The sequence below is a fragment of the Triturus cristatus genome, chromosome 1_1 (genome assembly GCF_964204655.1).
Source record: "Triturus cristatus chromosome 1_1, aTriCri1.1, whole genome shotgun sequence".
Classification (NCBI taxonomy): Eukaryota; Metazoa; Chordata; class Amphibia; order Caudata; family Salamandridae; genus Triturus; species Triturus cristatus.
Window position 1 is genome coordinate 332,924,184 of NC_140579.1, and position 18,715 is coordinate 332,942,898.

Sequence of the window (18,715 nt, forward strand, 5' to 3'; positions counted from 1 at the left end):
GGCACAGTTGTACCTGACGCAGGTGCTGCAGGTGGTTGGACACCAGAGGGGCCAGGTTGGTCTGGGTCATCCACGGAGTGGTGAGAGTTGTCGCTGGCGTTGGGGTCCTCTTCACGCAGAGCCTGGTCCTGTGAGATCGACGACGTTGACCTGTGTGTGAGAGAGACAGTGTTAATTGTGTTACATGCGACATCCATGTTTCATTCTTTTTTGATTTGGCACAGTTCCTCTGGGTGGTTGGATTTAGCTAGCATTCCTCACACAGTGCACTTGTGCATGGGTATGTCCCTTGGCCACAGCTTTCGACACTTGACCTATGTGTGACACAATCTTAGTTGATGCATCTTTTGGGAACGCAGTCAGCAGTGTAGTGAGCGGGCGTAGCAAGCCATGCAGAGCCGCCTTACGTATTGCACTGTACGTGGCCAAATGGTGTTTTTTCAATGCTATTTGAGAATGCAGGTAGGTAACTTAACAATTTGTGACAGGGTTCTGACGAACACAGTGGGTAGGTATACTGGGTGTACGGTTCTGTTTGTGCCTGCAGCACGGATGTACTCGTGCACAGATTGACACATGGCCTAGTGTTTATCAAAGGTTGAAGGGGGGGTTAAGGCACTGCCAAACCTTGTCTACATGCACACAGTCCTCCTGCTGACGAGCGGACATGGCCACACCACCCAAGGGTGATTTGGTCTCCCTCTGTCTCCCTTACTCCCTCCCTCTGTCAGCCTCCTCCCACTGTCCGTCTCCCTCTATCTCCCTTTCTCCCTCCCTCTATCAGCCTCCTCCCTCTGTCCATCTCCCTTTACTCCCTCCCTCTGTCAGCCTCCTCCCTCTGTCCGTCTCCCTTTCTCCCTCCCTCTGTCAGCCTCCTCCCTCCCTCTGTCTGTCTCCCTGTGTCCACCTCTGTCTCTGTCCCTCTCTCTGCCCCTCTCCCTCCCTCTGTGTGTCACCCTCTGTCACCTCAGCCCAGCTTCCTGGGCACACGGAGTTTGCAGGTCTTGCAAAGGGCATTGGCTTGTTCATGTGGCTTTGTTTCTTCTCTGCGGGCACCCATTGGGCGGAGTGTGTGAGTCTGCACTGCTGCTGTGGCGGTGTGTGCCGACACTCTTTCAGTGTGCTGCATCTTCATTGGCTGCTGTTATGTGCAAATTGTGCCTTCATACCCATGTCGTCCTGCAACGCGGCCATCATTAGCAGGCAAAACAGTACTGTGTGGGGACACACTGTTGGTATGGCTGTGCCCTAAGCCATATGGGCTGAGGGCATTGTTGTGTGCTTCAGAGTTGCTCTATGTTAGTTTTGAGGCCCACCCTCCCGGCATCGGGGACATCCTGTCTTGTGTTTGTGTTTTGTGTGGCCTGTGACTTGGCCTGGCCTTGCTTGGGGCATGGTGCATGGAGGCGCTAGTGGCATGTATGTGTTTTTGGAGTGTGGTTGTGTCCGGTGCTGGCTTTGTGGGGGTTGCGTGCATGATTGGTATTTGGGTTGTATATGGCGTTCCCCCATGTGAGGTGAGTTGTTTGTGTACTCACCAGGCTCTCGGACTCCTTCTAGTCCGTCACATGCCAACGGCTCCAGCGTGGTCATCACCTTCTCCTCCCAGGGATGGTAGTGTACCGGTCTGCGGGATGGCCCTCCTCCAGTGATGTTGGCCTGGTTGTGCTCGTCCGTCATTTTGCGGCGGACCGTCCTCCACAGATCGTACCACCTGGCTTGGCACTCATGCCTGGTCCTTCTGGTGGCCCCAACAGCATTCACGGAATTGACTATCCTCTCCCACATGGCAGTTTTTTCTGATATGCTGGTCCGTCTGACCAATGTTCCAAAGAGCTGTGGCTCGACTCTGATGATTTCGTTGACAAGGGACTCCAGCTCGTCCTTTGTGAACTTTGGATTCTTGTTGGTGGGCATGGTGTGGGGTGTGGGTGTGGATGGTTGTGGGGGTGGGGGTGTGGATGGGTGTGGGTGTGGATGGTTGTGGGTGTGCAGGTGTGTGTGTGTGAATGTGATGAGGGTGTGTTTGTGATGGTGGTTGTGTGAAGGAGTGCAAGTGTAAGGTGTATTGATGGTTGAAGTATGGTGCAGTGCATTGTCTCTGGGGTCTGGCAGCAGTGGATCGGTTGCAAAGGATCATGGTTTGTGTGTGTTGGGCCTTTTTATTGGTCCATTTGTGGGTGTGGCTGTGTTTGAACTTTGGGTGGGTGTGTTATAAGGAGTGGTAGTGGTTTGGGCATTGGCTTGTTCATGTGGCTTGTTCATGTGGCTTTGTTTCTTCTCTGCGGGCACCCATTGGGCGGAGTGTGTGAGTGAGTGCGGAGTGTGTGAGTCTGCACTGCTGCTGTGGCGGTGTGTGCCGACACTCTTTCAGTGTGCTGCGTCTTCATTGGCTGCTGTTATGTGCAAATTGTGCCTTCATACCCATGTCGTCCTGCAACGCGGCCATCATTAGCAGGCAAAACAGTACTGTGTGGGGACACACTGTTGGTATGGCTGTGCCCTAAGCCATATGGGCTGAGGGCATTGTTGTGTGCTTCAGAGTTGCTCTATGTTAGTTTTGAGGCCCACCCTCCCGGCATCGGGGACATCCTGTCTTGTGTTTGTGTTTTGTGTGGCCTGTGACTTGGCCTGGCCTTGCTTGGGGCATGGTGCATGGAGGCGCTAGTGGCATGTATGTGTTTTTGGAGTGTGGTTGTGTCCGGTGCTGGCTTTGTGGGGGTTGCGTGCATGATTGGTATTTGGGTTGTATATGGCGTTCCCCCCATGTGAGGTGAGTTGTTTGTGTACTCACCAGGCTCTCGGACTCCTTCTAGTCCGTCACATGCCAACGGCTCCAGCGTGGTCATCACCTTCTCCTCCCAGGGATGGTAGTGTACCGGTCTGCGGGATGGCCCTCCTCCAGTGATGTTGGCCTGGTTGTGCTCGTCCGTCATTTTGCGGCGGACCGTCCTCCACAGATCGTACCACCTGGCTTGGCACTCATGCCTGGTCCTTCTGGTGGCCCCAACAGCATTCACGGAATTGACTATCCTCTCCCACATGGCAGTTTTTTCTGTTATGCTGGTCCGTCTGACCAATGTTCCAAAGAGCTGTGGCTCGACTCTGATGATTTCGTCGACAAGGGACTCCAGCTCGTCCTTTGTGAACTTTGGATTCTTGTTGGTGGGCATGGTGTGGGGTGTGGGTGTGGATGGTTGTGGGGGTGGGGGTGTGGATGGGTGTGGGTGTGGATGGTTGTGGGTGTGCAGGTGTGTGTGTGTGAATGTGATGAGGGTGTGTTTGTGATGGTGGTTGTGTGAAGGAGTGCAAGTGTAAGGTGTATTGATGGTTGAAGTATGGTGCAGTGCATTGTCTCTGGGGTCTGGCAGCAGTGGATCGGTTGCAAAGGATCATGGTTTGTGTGTGTTGGGCCTTTTTATTGGTCCATTTGTGGGTGTGGCTGTGTTTGAACTTTGGGTGGGTGTGTTATAAGGAGTGGTAGTGGTTTGGGCCTCTGTTTCTCTGTTTGTCAGTTGCAGGTCAGTGTATAGGATGTATTTGGCCTTGTTGGATATGTTTTGTGGTGTTGTGTGCCTCGGATTGACTGTCCTTGTGTTTTTTTGGTTAGTTATGGTTCAGTAGGAGTGTTTTTTGCGAATGTACAGTGAGTACATGGGCCATGTTGTTGTACAGTGCTGTCCTTTGCTATGGCTTAGTACGACTGGTACATGCCCGATGTTGGGTGAGGGTGCTGGTGTGTGGGCCTGGGGTAGGGTGCGTACGAACACTGGTGGGGTGGGGGTATGGTCCGTACATACACGGGTGGGGGGTGCGGTCCGTACGTACACGGGTGGTGGTACGGTCCGTACGTACACTGGTGGGGTGGGGGTACGGTCCGTACATACATGGGTGGGGGGTGCCGTCCGTACATACACTGGTGGGGGTATGGTCCGTACGTACACTGGTGGGGTGGGGGTACGGTCCGTACATACACTGGTGGGGTGGGGGTACGGTCTGTACATACACGGGGGGGGTACGGTCCGTACATACACGGGTGGGGTGTTGGTACGCTCCATTCATACATGGGTGGGGGTACGGTCTGTACGTGCACGGGTGGGGGGTATGGTCTGTACATACACGGGTGGGGGGTGCGGTCCGTACATACACTGGTGGGGTGGGGGTACGGTCCGTACATACACGGGTGGGGGGTACGGTCCGTACATACACTGGTGGGGTGTTGGTATGCTCCATTCATACACGGGTGGGGTTACGGTCCGTACGTACACTGGTGGGGTGGGGGTACGGTCCGTACATACACTAGTGGGGTGGGGGTACGGTCCATACATACACTGGTGGGGTGGGGGTATGGTCCGTACATACACGGGTGGGGGGTGCGGTCCGTACGTACACGGGTGGGGGTTCGCTCCGTACATACACTGGTGGGGTGGGGGTACGGTCCGTACATACACGGGTGGGGGGTGCGGTCCGTACGTACACGGGTGGTGGTACGGTCCGTACGTACACTGGTGGGGTGGGGGTACGGTCCGTACATACATGTGTGGGGGGTGCGGTCCATACATACACGGGTGGGGGTACAGTCGTACGTACACTGGTGGGGTGGGGGTACGGTCCGTACATACACTGGTGGGGTGGGGGTACGGTCCGTACATACACGGGGGGTACGGTCCGTACATACACGGGTGGGGTGTTGGTACGCTCCATTCATACACGGGTGGGGGTACGGTCCGTACGTGCACTGGTGGGGGTACGGTCTGTACATACACGGGTGGGGGGTGCGGTCCGTACATACACGGGTGGGGTGTACGGTCCGTACATACACTAGTGGGGTATTGGTACGCTCTATTCATACACGTGTGGGGGTACGGTCCGTACGTACACTGGTGGGGTGGGGGTACGGTCCGTACATACACTGGTGGGGTGGGGGTACGGTCCGTACATACACGGGTGGGGGATACAGTCCGTACATACACTGGTGGGGTGTTGGTACGCTCCATTCATACACGGGTGGGGGTACGGTCCGTACGTACACTGGTGGGGTGGGAGTACGGTCCGTACATACACTGGTGGAGTGGGGGTAGGGTCCATACATACACGGGTGGGGGGTACGGTCCGTACATACACTGGTGGGGTGGGGGTACGGTCCGTACATACACGGGTGGGGGGTACGGTCCGTACATACAGTGGTGGGGTGTTGGTACGCTCCATTCATAAACGGGTGGGGGTACGGTCCGTATGTACACTGGTGGGGTGGGGGTACGGTCCGTACATACACTGGTGGGGTGTTGGTACGCTCCATTCATACACGGGTGGGGGCACGGTCTGTACGTACACTGGTGGGGTGGGGGTACGGTCCATACATACACTGGTGGGGTGGGGGTATGGTCCGTACATACACGGGTGGGGGGTACGGTCCGTACATACACTGGTGGGGTGTTGGTACGCTCCATTCATACACGGGTGGGGGTAAGGTCCGTACGTACACTGGTGGGGTGGGGGTACAGTCCGTACATACACTGGTGGAGTGGGGGTACGGTCCGTACATACACGGGTGGGGGTACAGTCCGTACATACACTGGTGGGGTGGGGGTATGGTCCGTACATACACGGGTGGGGGGTACGGTCCGTACATACACTGGTGGGGTGTTGGTACGCTCCATTCATACACGGGTGGGGTTACGGTCCGTACGTACACTGGTGGGGTGGGGGTACGGTCCGTACATACACTGGTGGGGTGTTGGTATGCTCCATTCATACACGGGTGGGGGTACGGTCCGTACGTACACTGGTGGGGTGGGGGTACGGTCCATACATACACTGGTGGGGTGGGGGTACAGTCCGTACATGCACGGGTGCGGTGGGGGTTCGGCGCGTACATCCGCGGCCGGGGGGCATTTTGCGCGTACATGCGGGGTCTGTGGTGGGGTGTTCGGCGCGTATGCGGACAAGTGTCTCCATGCTTGCTGTGGGAGTTCGGTCCGTACAGTGTTTTTTGCATACAGTTGTAAAATCTAAAGGACGGGAGTGATCGTACTAGCGCGGTCGGACTTCATTTTTCCTACTCGTACGGTAAATCGTCCGGGGATGTGTCGGACACATTTTCCGACCCGAGGACGTGTGGGGGAGTTTTCCGGATGTGATTCGTATGGAGTTTTTCCCATGCGAATCGTACTTGGCAGTTTGTACGGTACTTGTGCGACTCGTACGTAAAAAAATATGGATGCGAGTCGTACGGTATTTTTTTTTACCGGATAGGAATCGGCACCAGAGTAGGTAGTAACAGAATGAGAAAATTCAAAGCAGGGGTCCACACGAATCTGCGTATACCCAGGCTGCAGACCCAAAAAACGATGTTGACAGGAATCTGAGCTCGTCTGCCAAGTCAACCATCCTTCCGAATTTAATTTGGAAATATTGAACAATGTATTAGTAAGGTATGACTGCAACGCATCAAGGGACAGATCTGTATGATTACCCCAATTTGGATAAGCACCCAGATCTGGAATAGAGGGGGAATTCAGCTTTTTAGAAGTTGCCAATCCAAAACAGGTGGTCTGAAAAATAGTTGAATTCAAAAATAATATGTGGTTCGGGATGAGGCAGGCACGATGCAAAGCTTCTGTTCCCTGTACCTGCTATGGTTTAGAACCCCAAACAGATTTACGGTCAATAGTAGCTTTCCACAGATCATAACCCCTAACCGCTAAATCATCCATAAAGGATTTGGAATACAATAATTTAGTGTGTGTCCTAACCTTCGAGGCAGACTCCGCTGCCATTTTAAAATAAAAGGCGTCAGGTTTTGAAACAGTGAAATCAGTAAAAAATAGGCAAATTTGTTCACCAATGTGCTGGAGCTGTATTACATTGGCGTTGGGCAATGTTCCCATTGTGTATAATTCACAAAATTTCGAAACGTATTTGCTTTATGTACGAAATGATTGCCATAATGTTGATAGCAAAATAACTCCCCGTAGTTAGCAATGTCTAAATACAAATATTCTGTATCAAAAGCGGCATAATATTTCAAATCAGAAAACAGTGCTTCTATGGCCTGAACATCCCAATCATCAGAGCGGGTGTTTTGTTTAACCACATCACCCATAGCAACACGAAATACATTCGGAACATTAATGGCCTTTGTGGTCATACCCAAAGAAAACGTGTGCACGAATCCACTGCAACTAAGATTTACTTATACGCAGTATCAGAGGAGAAAGGACCGCGGTGATCTAGATAAACACACCCAAGCGGTTTATTAGATATGTACAACTGAGTTTGTGGTGGGCGCGCAGCAGTTGAAGGTTTAATCTGCTGGCAAATGTCACAATCAAGAACATAAGTGCGAGCCTGTTTATATAACCCACGCCACCAGTAACGTTGTTGTAACAGTTGCCGCAACGCCGGCATGGGCAGAGGCCATACCCTCGTGAGTCGCTGTTATCAAGGATGATCTGCAGTCCTCGTTGGGAATCAATCTGTCACCAACGTCGTTAATTCTCACTAATGGGACGTTATCAGGACTTAAGTGATAATGGTAACGAGAAGGGAAACCTCTCTGGTAATTACTTCACTTCTCTGTAGCAGCAATAGCTGCCAAAATGTCATCATCGATCTTACTTTTGGATCTTGTAACTGCTGCTACTAGATATGTCGCCACTGCTGTTTTCGCTGCCTCGTCAGCCAAGCTGTTGCCGACAGCGTGGACACCAACTCGCTGGTGACCAAGAGTGCGAATTACATTCACGAGAGGCAGATGTTCTTTAAGTTCTGCCACTCGAACCCAAAGCATTTTATGCTTAATTGTGCTACCTTTGGAATCACAATATTCATTTTGAGACCAAAAGAATAGATTGTCGTTAAAAGACTGAACACAGTAAAACGAGTCACTCACTATAAGAGTAGTAACCCGAGGATCAGCAAACTCCAATGCAAGCACCAGAGCACGGAGCTCTGCCAACTGTGCGGTACAATCACCCAATGACTGCGTATGCACGACGGAGAGAAGTCAAAATATCGAAAATAAAATATCTACTTACACTAATATCGAGTTGACAATATCAAAGGGACAGAACATCGATGTCAATAATATCTATGGACAGAATATCGAACCTAAGGTAAGTATGATGTTAGTAATATCGAAGTTAGTAATATCGATATCAAATATATTGATAAATATATTGATGTTACTAATATTGATGTTACTAATATCCATATTTATATTATTGTTATGTATTTCATTATGTATTTAATATGCATGTGTTATATGTTTTTTGTTAATTGTTCTACTGGTTTTAAAATATATTTATACAATTTTTATATGTTAATAATGGTTTTTTAAGTCAATTTTGTGTTTTAGTACCGTAGCGGGTTGTGAATTTATAGGGGAATAGGGTGGGAAGCAATTTAATTATATGAAATTAATTATACATTTTTAGGAATTATAAATTAATTTTAATTAATTTTTGCGTTTAAGTTCTGTAGAGGGTTGTGGGTTTATAGGGGAATAGGGTGGGAAGTAATTTAATTGTAATTAAGGAATAATTTATTTTCATTTATTGGTATTGATAATTATATTATTGTTAATTTCAGTATTAATTGGTAATTAATTTTTATTAATTGGTAATTCGTTTTTATTAATTGATTAATTGATAATTATGTTAAGTGTATTATTTTATTATTGGAGTGTGTCGTGCGTTTATAGGGGAATAGTGTTGGAAGTAATTGAAATCTAATTAAGTAATTTGCAAATTTGTTGTTGGGTATTGATAATTAATTAATTGGACATTAATTATTAATTGGTAAATGTTTTAAATTATAATATTGTTGATTAATCATTAATTGTTAATTAAATATGATTAAAAATTATGTATTGATATTTCTAATTAATAGATTAATAAGTAATTATTAATTGGCAATTAATGTTTAATAATTATTATTATCTTGGGGTATAAAAATATGTAATAGTTAAATATTTTTTAATTGGTAATGAATGTTTAATAATTATAATTTTTGGTATAAAAAATTTAATTATTCAATATTTTTTAATTGGCAATTACTTTTTAATAATTCATATGTTGGTTATGAAAAATATTGTATTTAATATTTATCATTTGGTAATTAATATGTATTAATTATTATTTATTGGTATTTATTATTAATTTATTGTTAATTAATTATTCATTGGTAGTTATGTTTGTAATAATTATTTATTGGTATTTGTAAATAATTTTGAGTTATTTAATAATTAAATCACTAATTATTTAAAATAATTATTTTATTTATAAGTATGTTATTTTTAACTTCTACGCTATCCAACACTTTCCCTACTGTTGCACTCTCTGGAGTTGGAATAGTAATTTTTATCCCTACGCTATGCAACACTTTCCGTACTGTTGCACTCTCTGGAGTGGGAATAGTAATTTTTACCCCTACGCTATCCAACACTTTCCCTACTGTTGCACTCTCTGGAGTTGGAATAGTAATTTTTACCCTCACGCTATCCAACACTTTCCCTACTGTTGCACTCTCTGGAGTGGGAGTAGTAATTTTTATCCCTACGCTATCCAACACTTTCTCTACTGTTGCACTCTCTGGAGTTGGAATAGTAATTTTTACCCCTACGCTATCCAACACTTTCCCTATTGTTGCACTTTCTGGAGTGGGAATTGTCATTTTCACCCCTATGCTATCCAACACTTTCCCTACTGTTGCACTCTCTGGAGTGGGATTAGTAATTTGTACCCCTATGCTATCCAACACTTTCCCTACTGTTGCACTCTCTGGAGTTGGAATAGTAATTTTTACCCCTACTCAATCCAACACTTTCCCTACTGTTGCACTCTTTGGAGTTGGAATAGTCATTTTAATCCCTACGCTATCCAACACTTTCCTTACTGTTGCACTCCCTTGAGTGGGAATAGTAATGTATACCTCTACGTTATCCAACACTTTCCCTATTGTTACACTCCCTGGAGTGGAAGTAGTAATTTTTAGCCCTACGCTATCCAACATTTTCCTTACTGTAGTATTTTTTGGAGCTGGAGTAATTTATATGTATTAATTATTATTTATTGGTATTTATTATTAAGTTATTTTTAATTAATTATTCATTGGGAGTTATGTTTGTAATAATTATTTATTGGTATTTGTAAATAATTTTGAGTTATTTAATAATTAAATCACTAATTATTTAAAATAAATATTTTATTTATAAGTATGTTATTTTTAACTTCTACGCTATCCAACACTTTCCCTACTGTGCACTCTCTGGAGTTGGAATAGTAATTTTTATCCCTACGCTATGCAACACTTTCCGTACTGTTGCACTCTCTGGCATTGGAATAGTAATTTTGACCCTTACGCTATCCAACACTTTCCATACTGTTACACTCTCTGGAGTTGGAATAGTAATTTTTACCCCTACGCTATCCAACACTTTCCCTACTGTTGCACTCTCTGGAGTGGGAATAGTAATTTTTACCCCTACGCTATCCAACACTTTCCCTATTGTTGCACTGTCTGGATTGGGAATTGTAATTTTTACCCCAATGCTATCCAACACTTTCCCTACTGTTGCACTCTCTGGAGTTGGAATAGTAATTTTTACCCTTACACTATCCAACACTTTCCCTACTGTTGCACTCTCTGGAGTGGGAATAGTCATTTTTACCCCTACGCTATCCAACACTTTCTCTACTGTTGCACTCTCTGGAGTTGGAATAGTAATTTTTACCCCTACGCTATCCAACACTTTCCCTATTGTTGCACTGTCTGGAGTGGAAATTGTAATTTTCACCCCTATGCTATCCACCACTTTCCCTACTGTTGCACTCTCTGGAGTGGGGTTAGTAATTTTTACCCCTATGCTATCCAACACTTTCCCTACTGTTGCACTCTTTGGAGTTGGAATAGTCATTTTTACCCCTGCGCTATCCAACACTTTCCTTACTGTTGCACTCCCTGGAGTGGGAATAGTTATGTATACCTCTACGTTATCCAACACTTTCCCTATTGTTACACTCCCTGGAGTGGAAATAGTAATTTTTAGCCCTACACTATCCAACATGTTCCTTACTGTAGTATTTTTTGGAGCTGAAGTAATAGTTTCATTGTCTGTGCTATTTAATATTTTTTGTATTATTTTAGCTAATGCAATATATAATTAATTTTAACAATATTTAAATTAAATGTCATATTTTTAATAAGTTATATATAATTATTTAATTTTTAATCATGTTATTGTTTTATGTGTATGATGTATTTGTAATTTATAATAATTTTTAATAATTTATAAGTTATTAAAATAATTATTAAAACTGATTATGAAGGTGCTGATTCCAATCCTGTAAAAAAATGTCCCGTAAGACTCGTATCCGTATTTTTTTACGTACGAATCGTACAAGTGCCATCCCACCGGTGAAGTACAATTCGTACATGTAAAATACATACGACTCGTATCGGGAAAATGTCTACGAGACGTCGTAATGTTTTACGTACAACTCGTAAAAATGAAGTCCGAGCACACAAGTACGATCCGTACCGCCCTTCCCAATACACAAGCATATGTAAAAAGTCCTGTGGGAGTAAACTCCGTACCACTCGTATCCCGGGTAAACCTGTGCCCAGGATACAAGTCGTATAGCCCCCTTCCCTCCCCCCGCGTATGGCCGCATGTACCCCATATGTCGGCACTGTTTCCCCATATGTCAGCACCATAACCCCCCATTACCGCACCGGACCCCAGCCCCGTACATGGACGCGCCGTACCCCAGCCCTGCACATTAGCCCCCTACTTGTACGTGCCGTACCCCAGCCCCGTACTTGGACGCGACGTACCCCAGCCCCATACCCCAGCCCCGTACTCGTATGCGCCGTACCCCAGCCCCGTACTTGGATTCGCCGTACCCCAGTCCCGTACCCCAGCCCCGTACTCGTACGCGCTGTACCCCAGCCCTGTACTTGGACGCGCTGTACTCCAGCCCCATACCCCAGCCCCGTACTTGGACGCGCCGTACCCCAGCCCCGTACTTGGATGCGCCATACCCCAGCCCTGTACCCCAGCCCTGGACTTGGACACGCCGTACCCCAGCCCCGTACTTGGACACGCCGTACCCCAGCCCCATACCCCAGCCCCCTACGTGGATGCGCCGTACCCCAGCCCCGTACCCCAGCCCCGTACTTGGACGCGCCGTACCCCAGCCCCGTACTTGGACGTGCCGTACCCCCGCCCCGTACTTGGATGCACCGTACCCCAGCCCCGTACCCCAGCATCGCATCTGTACACACCGTACATACACTAAAACGACTCATACTGAACCAGGACACTGTAAAACAGCACAAGGAGGGTCAACACCACAAAACACGTCTACAGGCGAAAATACATCAAAATGACTAACCTGGCAAACACCCCCTCTTTACATTCCCACACACACCTTCAAATTCACACCCACACACCCACAACCATCCACACCCTCACCCCACACCATGCCCACAGACAAGAATCCAAAGTTCACAAGGGAGGAGCTGGACATCCTTGTCAACGAAGTCATCAGAGTCGAGCCACAGCTCTTTGGAACATTGGGCAGACAGACCAGCATAGCCGAAAAAACACGCATGTGGCAGAGCATCGTCGATCGGGTGAATGCTGTTGCGCCCATCAGAAGGACCAGGAATGAATGCCAAGCCAGGTGGTACGATCTGTGGAGGGCAGTCAAGTGCAAAATGAACGAGGACTACGCCCAGAGCAACATCACTGGAGGTAGGCTGCCCGCAGACCGGTACATTACCATCCCTGGGAGGAGAAGGTGATGGCCCTGCTTCTGCCGGGGGGAGTACACGGAGTCGAAGGAGTTGCTGAGCCTGGTGAGTACACAAACAACTTACGTAACATGGGGGTAATGGCATCCACACCCCAACTACAACAAATGCACTCACCTACCCCCAAGCCCTCACCGGACACAACCACACTCAAAAACAACGCTCATGCCAATAACATGTGTATGCCCCATTCACAAAGCAAGGCCATGCCATGTCCCAGGCTACACAAACCACAAACCCAAGACTGGATGTCCGGGATGCTGGGAGGGTGGGGATCACAAAACACATTGTACAACTCAGAAACAGACACTATTGCCCTCAGCCCATATGGCCCAGGTACATACCCATGCACGATGCTCAATGCACAGGGACTGGCAAAGTACTGACAAGGTAGCTGTCACTTGGCCCTGCTGTAGGCAGCACAAGGCCATCCTGTGACCACTGCAAACTCAAACACAAACACAACAAGCTCAGATATATAGGACATGAACTCACACTCACTGACATGGCAGCATGCTCCATGGGGGGACAGATACATCACCTGGGAGACCCACTGCCAAATCACACTACACCCACCAGCAGGCACCATCAATCAATCAATCAATCAATCGATCAGAGTACTTGTAAGGTGCGCTACTTACCCGTGAGGGTCTCAAGGCGCTGAGGGGGGGTGCCACTACTGCTCGAAGATCCAGGTTTTGAGGAGTCTTCTGAAGGCAAGTAGGTCTTGGGTCAGTCGTAGGTGGGTTGGGAGGGTGTTCCAGGTCTTGGCAGCGAGGTAGGAGAAGGATCTGCCGCAGGCGGTCGTACGTTGGATGCAGGGGGACAGCAGCGAGGGCAAGGCTGCCGGAGCGGAGCTGGCGGGTGGGGGTGTAGAAGCGGAGTCTGATGTTCAGGTAGGCTGGTCCGGCGTTGTGGAGTGCCTTGTGTGTGTGGGTGAGGAGCTTGAAGGTGACCCTCTTGTCGATGGGGAGCCAGTGCAGGTCTCTCAGGAGGGGGGTGATGTGGCTGTGGTGGGGGGCGTTGACGATCAGTCATGCGGAGGCATAATTTAAGCCTTGTAGCCGCCGTTGGTGTTTGGCTGGGTGTCCTGCGTAGAGTGCGTTGCCGTAGTCCAGTCTGCTGCTGACGAGGGCCTGTGTCACTGTTCTACTTGTTTCGGTCGGGATCCACCTGTAGATCCAGCGGAGCGTGCGTAGGTTGTTGTAGCAGGAGGAGGGGACGGCGTTGACCTGCTTGGACATGGAGAGGGAGGATGCGAGGATCAATCCTAGGTTGCGTGCGTGGTCGGTGGGTGTCGGTGCTGTCCCCAGAGAGGTCGGCCACCAGGAGTCATCCCAGGCTGAGGGTGTGGGTCCGAGGATGAGGACCTCCGTCTTGTCCGAGTTCAGTTTAAGACGGCTGCTCCTCATCCAGTCAGCGATGGCCTTCATACCCTCGTGGATGTTTGTTTTGGCGGTGTGAGGGTCCTTGGTGAGGGAGAGGATGGGCTGGGTGTCGTCGACATAGGAGATTATGTTGAGGTTGTGGTGGCTGCCACTTGTGTGAGGGGGGCCATGTAGATGTTGAACAGCGTCAGGCTGAGGTGTGATCACACACCCCTTACACAAGCACACACCCCCGGGGCAGCCAATGGAGTTACCCACTCTCACAATGGACATGTGACACAACAAGATCAAGCCACAGCCAAAGAAGCATCCAAGCCCAAATTCGACATGTCAAACACTCTGGAGAACATTTCAATCACTCCTCTGCAACATACCCATCCACAAGTGAACATTGATGTGAATGCTAGGCACATACAACTACCTGGAGGAACTGTGGCAACTAGAATATGTATGAAACATGGATTTCGCATTAAACAGCATTAACATTGTCTCTCTCTCACATACAGGGCAACATCATGGATCTCCACCCAACAATGGGGGGGAAGTACCGCTGTCCCAGGCTCGGGAGGAACCTGATCCCACCGGCAGCGACACCTCACAACACTCCGCGGATGACCCCAACCCACCTGGCCCCTCTGGTGTCCAAGCCCCTGCAGCACCTACTTCAGGAACACCTGTGCCAACCACCACCCCCATTACTGCCACATCCCAGGAGACACCCAGGAGCCCTTCCCACACTGAACAACTGAGCCAGTCTGACCTGGAGGGACAAGGTTCGCCGGGCACCCAGGAGGAGGCAGACAACACCGCAACTGCCATCTCTCAGGGGTCCTGTAGACCCGATGTGCCCACAACGGCAGGCCAAGCTCGTGTGGGCAGGGGTGGTGGGAGTGGAGGCAGGCGGAGGCGAGAACCTGACCAGCCAGCTGAAGGGACCGGTATGTCACACGTACGCAACATCATAGAGGCATACCGGCGTGACACCAGGGCCATCAGACAGGTAGTGGCGACCCTCACAGACATTAAGAATCAGCAGGCCGAGCAACACGCCAGTCAACAACAACACCAAGGACGGATGGATGCAAGACTGGCTGAGCTCCTGGCGGTGCAAACTGACATAAGCCGACAACATGGGCAACCCTCCCTGTGCCACTAGGCGAAGACCATCATCAGCCACAGGGAGGGAGGAAGAGGAGGATTCATCCGACGGAGCGTCCCAAGCATCGTCAAGGCCTGCATCTGAGGGTCCCCGGAGGGTGAGGGTCGTCCACGGAAAAGACCGTGAGAGGCAGCGGACCATACACATCTCCCAGGTCTTCATGCGCAACAGCATCACCTCATTCACTGACATTCTCTGCCACATGGACTTGCTGGTCACAGTCTGACCAATGATGACCAACACTGTGGTCTGGACTCTGATGACTTCAAATGCCAAGGATCCCATCTCCCCCTGTGAACTTTGGATTCTATGCTCCCGGTAGAGCACCTTATTTATTTCTAACAAAACACGCACCCCACCGAGAATAAAACTCAATTTTTATTATTAGATGTTGCAGTCATTTTGCATTAGTCCACAACATATGTGTGAGTAAATGTCAAACTATGATTGAGTGTTGAACTAACTCCAGCCATCCATACCCTGGGATCTGAGTCCGGTACAGGACACACATGGGTCACAATGTATCATCCGATACAGACTGGGAGACCAATACTCACCCGTGATGGCCTCAAGCTGCTGAGGGGGGGCTTGCAATACTGTGCGGACAGACCAATCAGGAAGAGGATGATGAAGACCTAGAGGTCATGGCTCATGTGGAGGTTCCCGGGGAGGGAGTCCCAGGTATGTTTGGCCAGGTGGGAGAACCATCTCCATCATGCTGGAGTTTTGTGGATGTGAAGAATGGTGGCCAGGGCAAGTTTGGATGCATAGAGTTGGCCCAACGGGGTCTTGGATGACAGACGTACAAGGTTGATTTTGGGGTCTGGGGTTGTTGACTGCCTCCTGAGTGTGTGTGAGGAGTGTGAAGGTCATCCTGCAGCACACAGTGATCCTTTGCAGCTATCTCAGGTGGACGTTGATGTGGCTGGTGCACGGGATGTTGAAGCTAAGGTGTGCAGATGCACCCTGGATGTGGACAAGTTTGCCGGGAGTTTGGCTGTACTTGCTCTGTAGGGTGCGGGGCTGTAGTTGGCACAGCTGGTGTCGTGGACCATGGGGATGGTCTGTCTTGCCTTGGAGTGGATCTATCTGTGAATCATGTGCATCATGCGGAGAGTGTTGCAGCATGAGGTACAGATGCTGGTGAGTAGCATGGCAATTCTGAGCGTCGAGTACAGGATGCACACCATCTTGTGTGCGTGGTCACTGGGTGCTGGTGCAGTGCCCTGGCGGGTGGGACACAAGGAGTTGACCCAGCTGTAAGGGGACCATCCTCAGATTATAACCTCAGTCCTGACCAAGTCCAGCCTCATGTGGCTGATGCTCACCCATTCATCAACGGACCTCATGCCTTCCTGAAGGTTGGAACCGGCAATGGCTGTGTCTTTGGTGAGGGTGAGGAGCAGCTGGCTGTCAATGGCATACGAGATGATGATGAGGTTGTGTGCGCATTTGATGGTGGAGAGAGGGGTCATGGACACATTGAAGATTGACACGCTGAGAGATGAGCCCTTGGCCATGTTCCAGATGAGGCCACTGTACTACATGCTTAAGGCTTGAGTCCCACTCCCATGGCCTTGCTGGTGAGCTACTAGGTGATTTTATCAGGGTCCATACCCAGGATACCAGTGTTGGAGATGTGTGAGCTGACAGTGTGTGAGCACATCATGTCTAATGCTATGGAGAGGTCAAGGGGGGGTGGCCTCACCATTGTGTAGCAGGGCAAAGTTGTCGTTGTTGCTGGTAATGATGACGTTTGCAGTGGGGTGATTACAGTGGAAGATGGCCTTGTGCAGGTTGCCTGGAGCTCTTTGTGTGGAGGAAGTTTGTCAGTTGCTCGTTGCCTGTCTTCCTGATGACATTTGCTGGCTAGGGAAGCACGGTGATGTTCCTTGAGAGCCTGCGTTCCTGCCGTCTGTTGTCTAAGAAGGGCCTGGGTCACTGCATGCATCTATCTACCATGGAATGTGGCTAACTCCAATGATACATACATGATGTGCTGGACGGGGGCTACAAGGATGGGGAATGATGTGGTTGAGATGTTGTGTGGGAAGGAGCCTGATGGAGATCCCCAGTGGATGTTGCACATGAGCCGGGTGTCTCCTGATGATGGAAGTGCTAAACCTGTGGGGGGGTTGGTCCCGCATATAATAGTGCGTTCTGCCTCTGTGTGCCAAGGCTTGCGTGTATGTCCATTTGCTTGCAGTGGTAGAAAGTAGAAAGGGATTGGCTCAGCCTTGCAAGGGTGGGCTGCCTTGTGGATGGAGAGCTGATGTCAGTGCACTCACAATGCAGAAGAGCTCCTTGATGTTGTGCGCTGTGTTTGCCTCTGCACCTTCTGAAGGATCTCCAATTGTCCTTGATGATGACATGGTGATGGCTGTGTGTGTCGTTTGCCCTGCTTGTAAGGCCACTGATGGTTATTTGTGTTGCAATCTGTGCACAATAGTCCTGCTAGACGTGTATGAGTCCACTAGCTGTGCCTGGTCACAGGTGGCGTAATTCTTGATGTGCGTCACAGGAAAGTCCATCAACGTGGCTAGATTGTTGGATCAGTTGGTGATCCAGTGTGTGAGTTTGCAGGGTGTGGCTGTGGTGTTGGTTCCAGTTTCCCACACAGCATGTCTGTGTTGACTTACATCAAGCATCTGTGGGGGTTTGGTAGCGGGGTGTGTGGCAGTGTGTTGCTTGTCAGAAACGTGGATGCCAATGTGGATGGACCAATGATGAATGATGAATGCTGGTGTGGTTCTCATCCAGCCAGAAGTTCTGGGCCCACAGCCACATGTATCCTGTGGATGTGAGTGCGTGCGTGAAGATGGACGTGTTGATGGCTTTGTTGAATTGTGGATGTAGGCTTGGAGATCTGTAGATGAGTGTTAATCTGAGGGTTTGCAGGGGGTTTGTGCCAAACCCGATTAGTGACCCTGAGTGCGTACTTGTGAATAGATATCAATTCATCCCCCTAGATTGTTAGTGTTGTCCCTGCGGCTGATCTTGTAGCCGTCTGAGATGGCAATTGAGAAGTTGTGTGCTGCGGAGGCTTTTATCCATGTCACTGTCATGAAGGTGATGTGTGGTCCTGTTTTGTTGAGGAGGTAACAAAGTCCAATTGCGTGCTGTTGGACGGAGCCGGTGTGGAGTAGGAGGGACCTGACCTGGTTGGTGTGCCCGGGCGTGGAAGGTGTGGCAGGGCTGTGTAGGCAGTTGTAGTTGCACACTCAGCATGCAAAGGGGTCGTGTGCGCGCTTAGGGTATGGCTGAGAGCATGTGGTTGATTTTTGGTTGCACATTGCATGGGGTGTCTGCAACAAAAGACTGTTGTGTGATGTGGGTCATGCAAGGACAT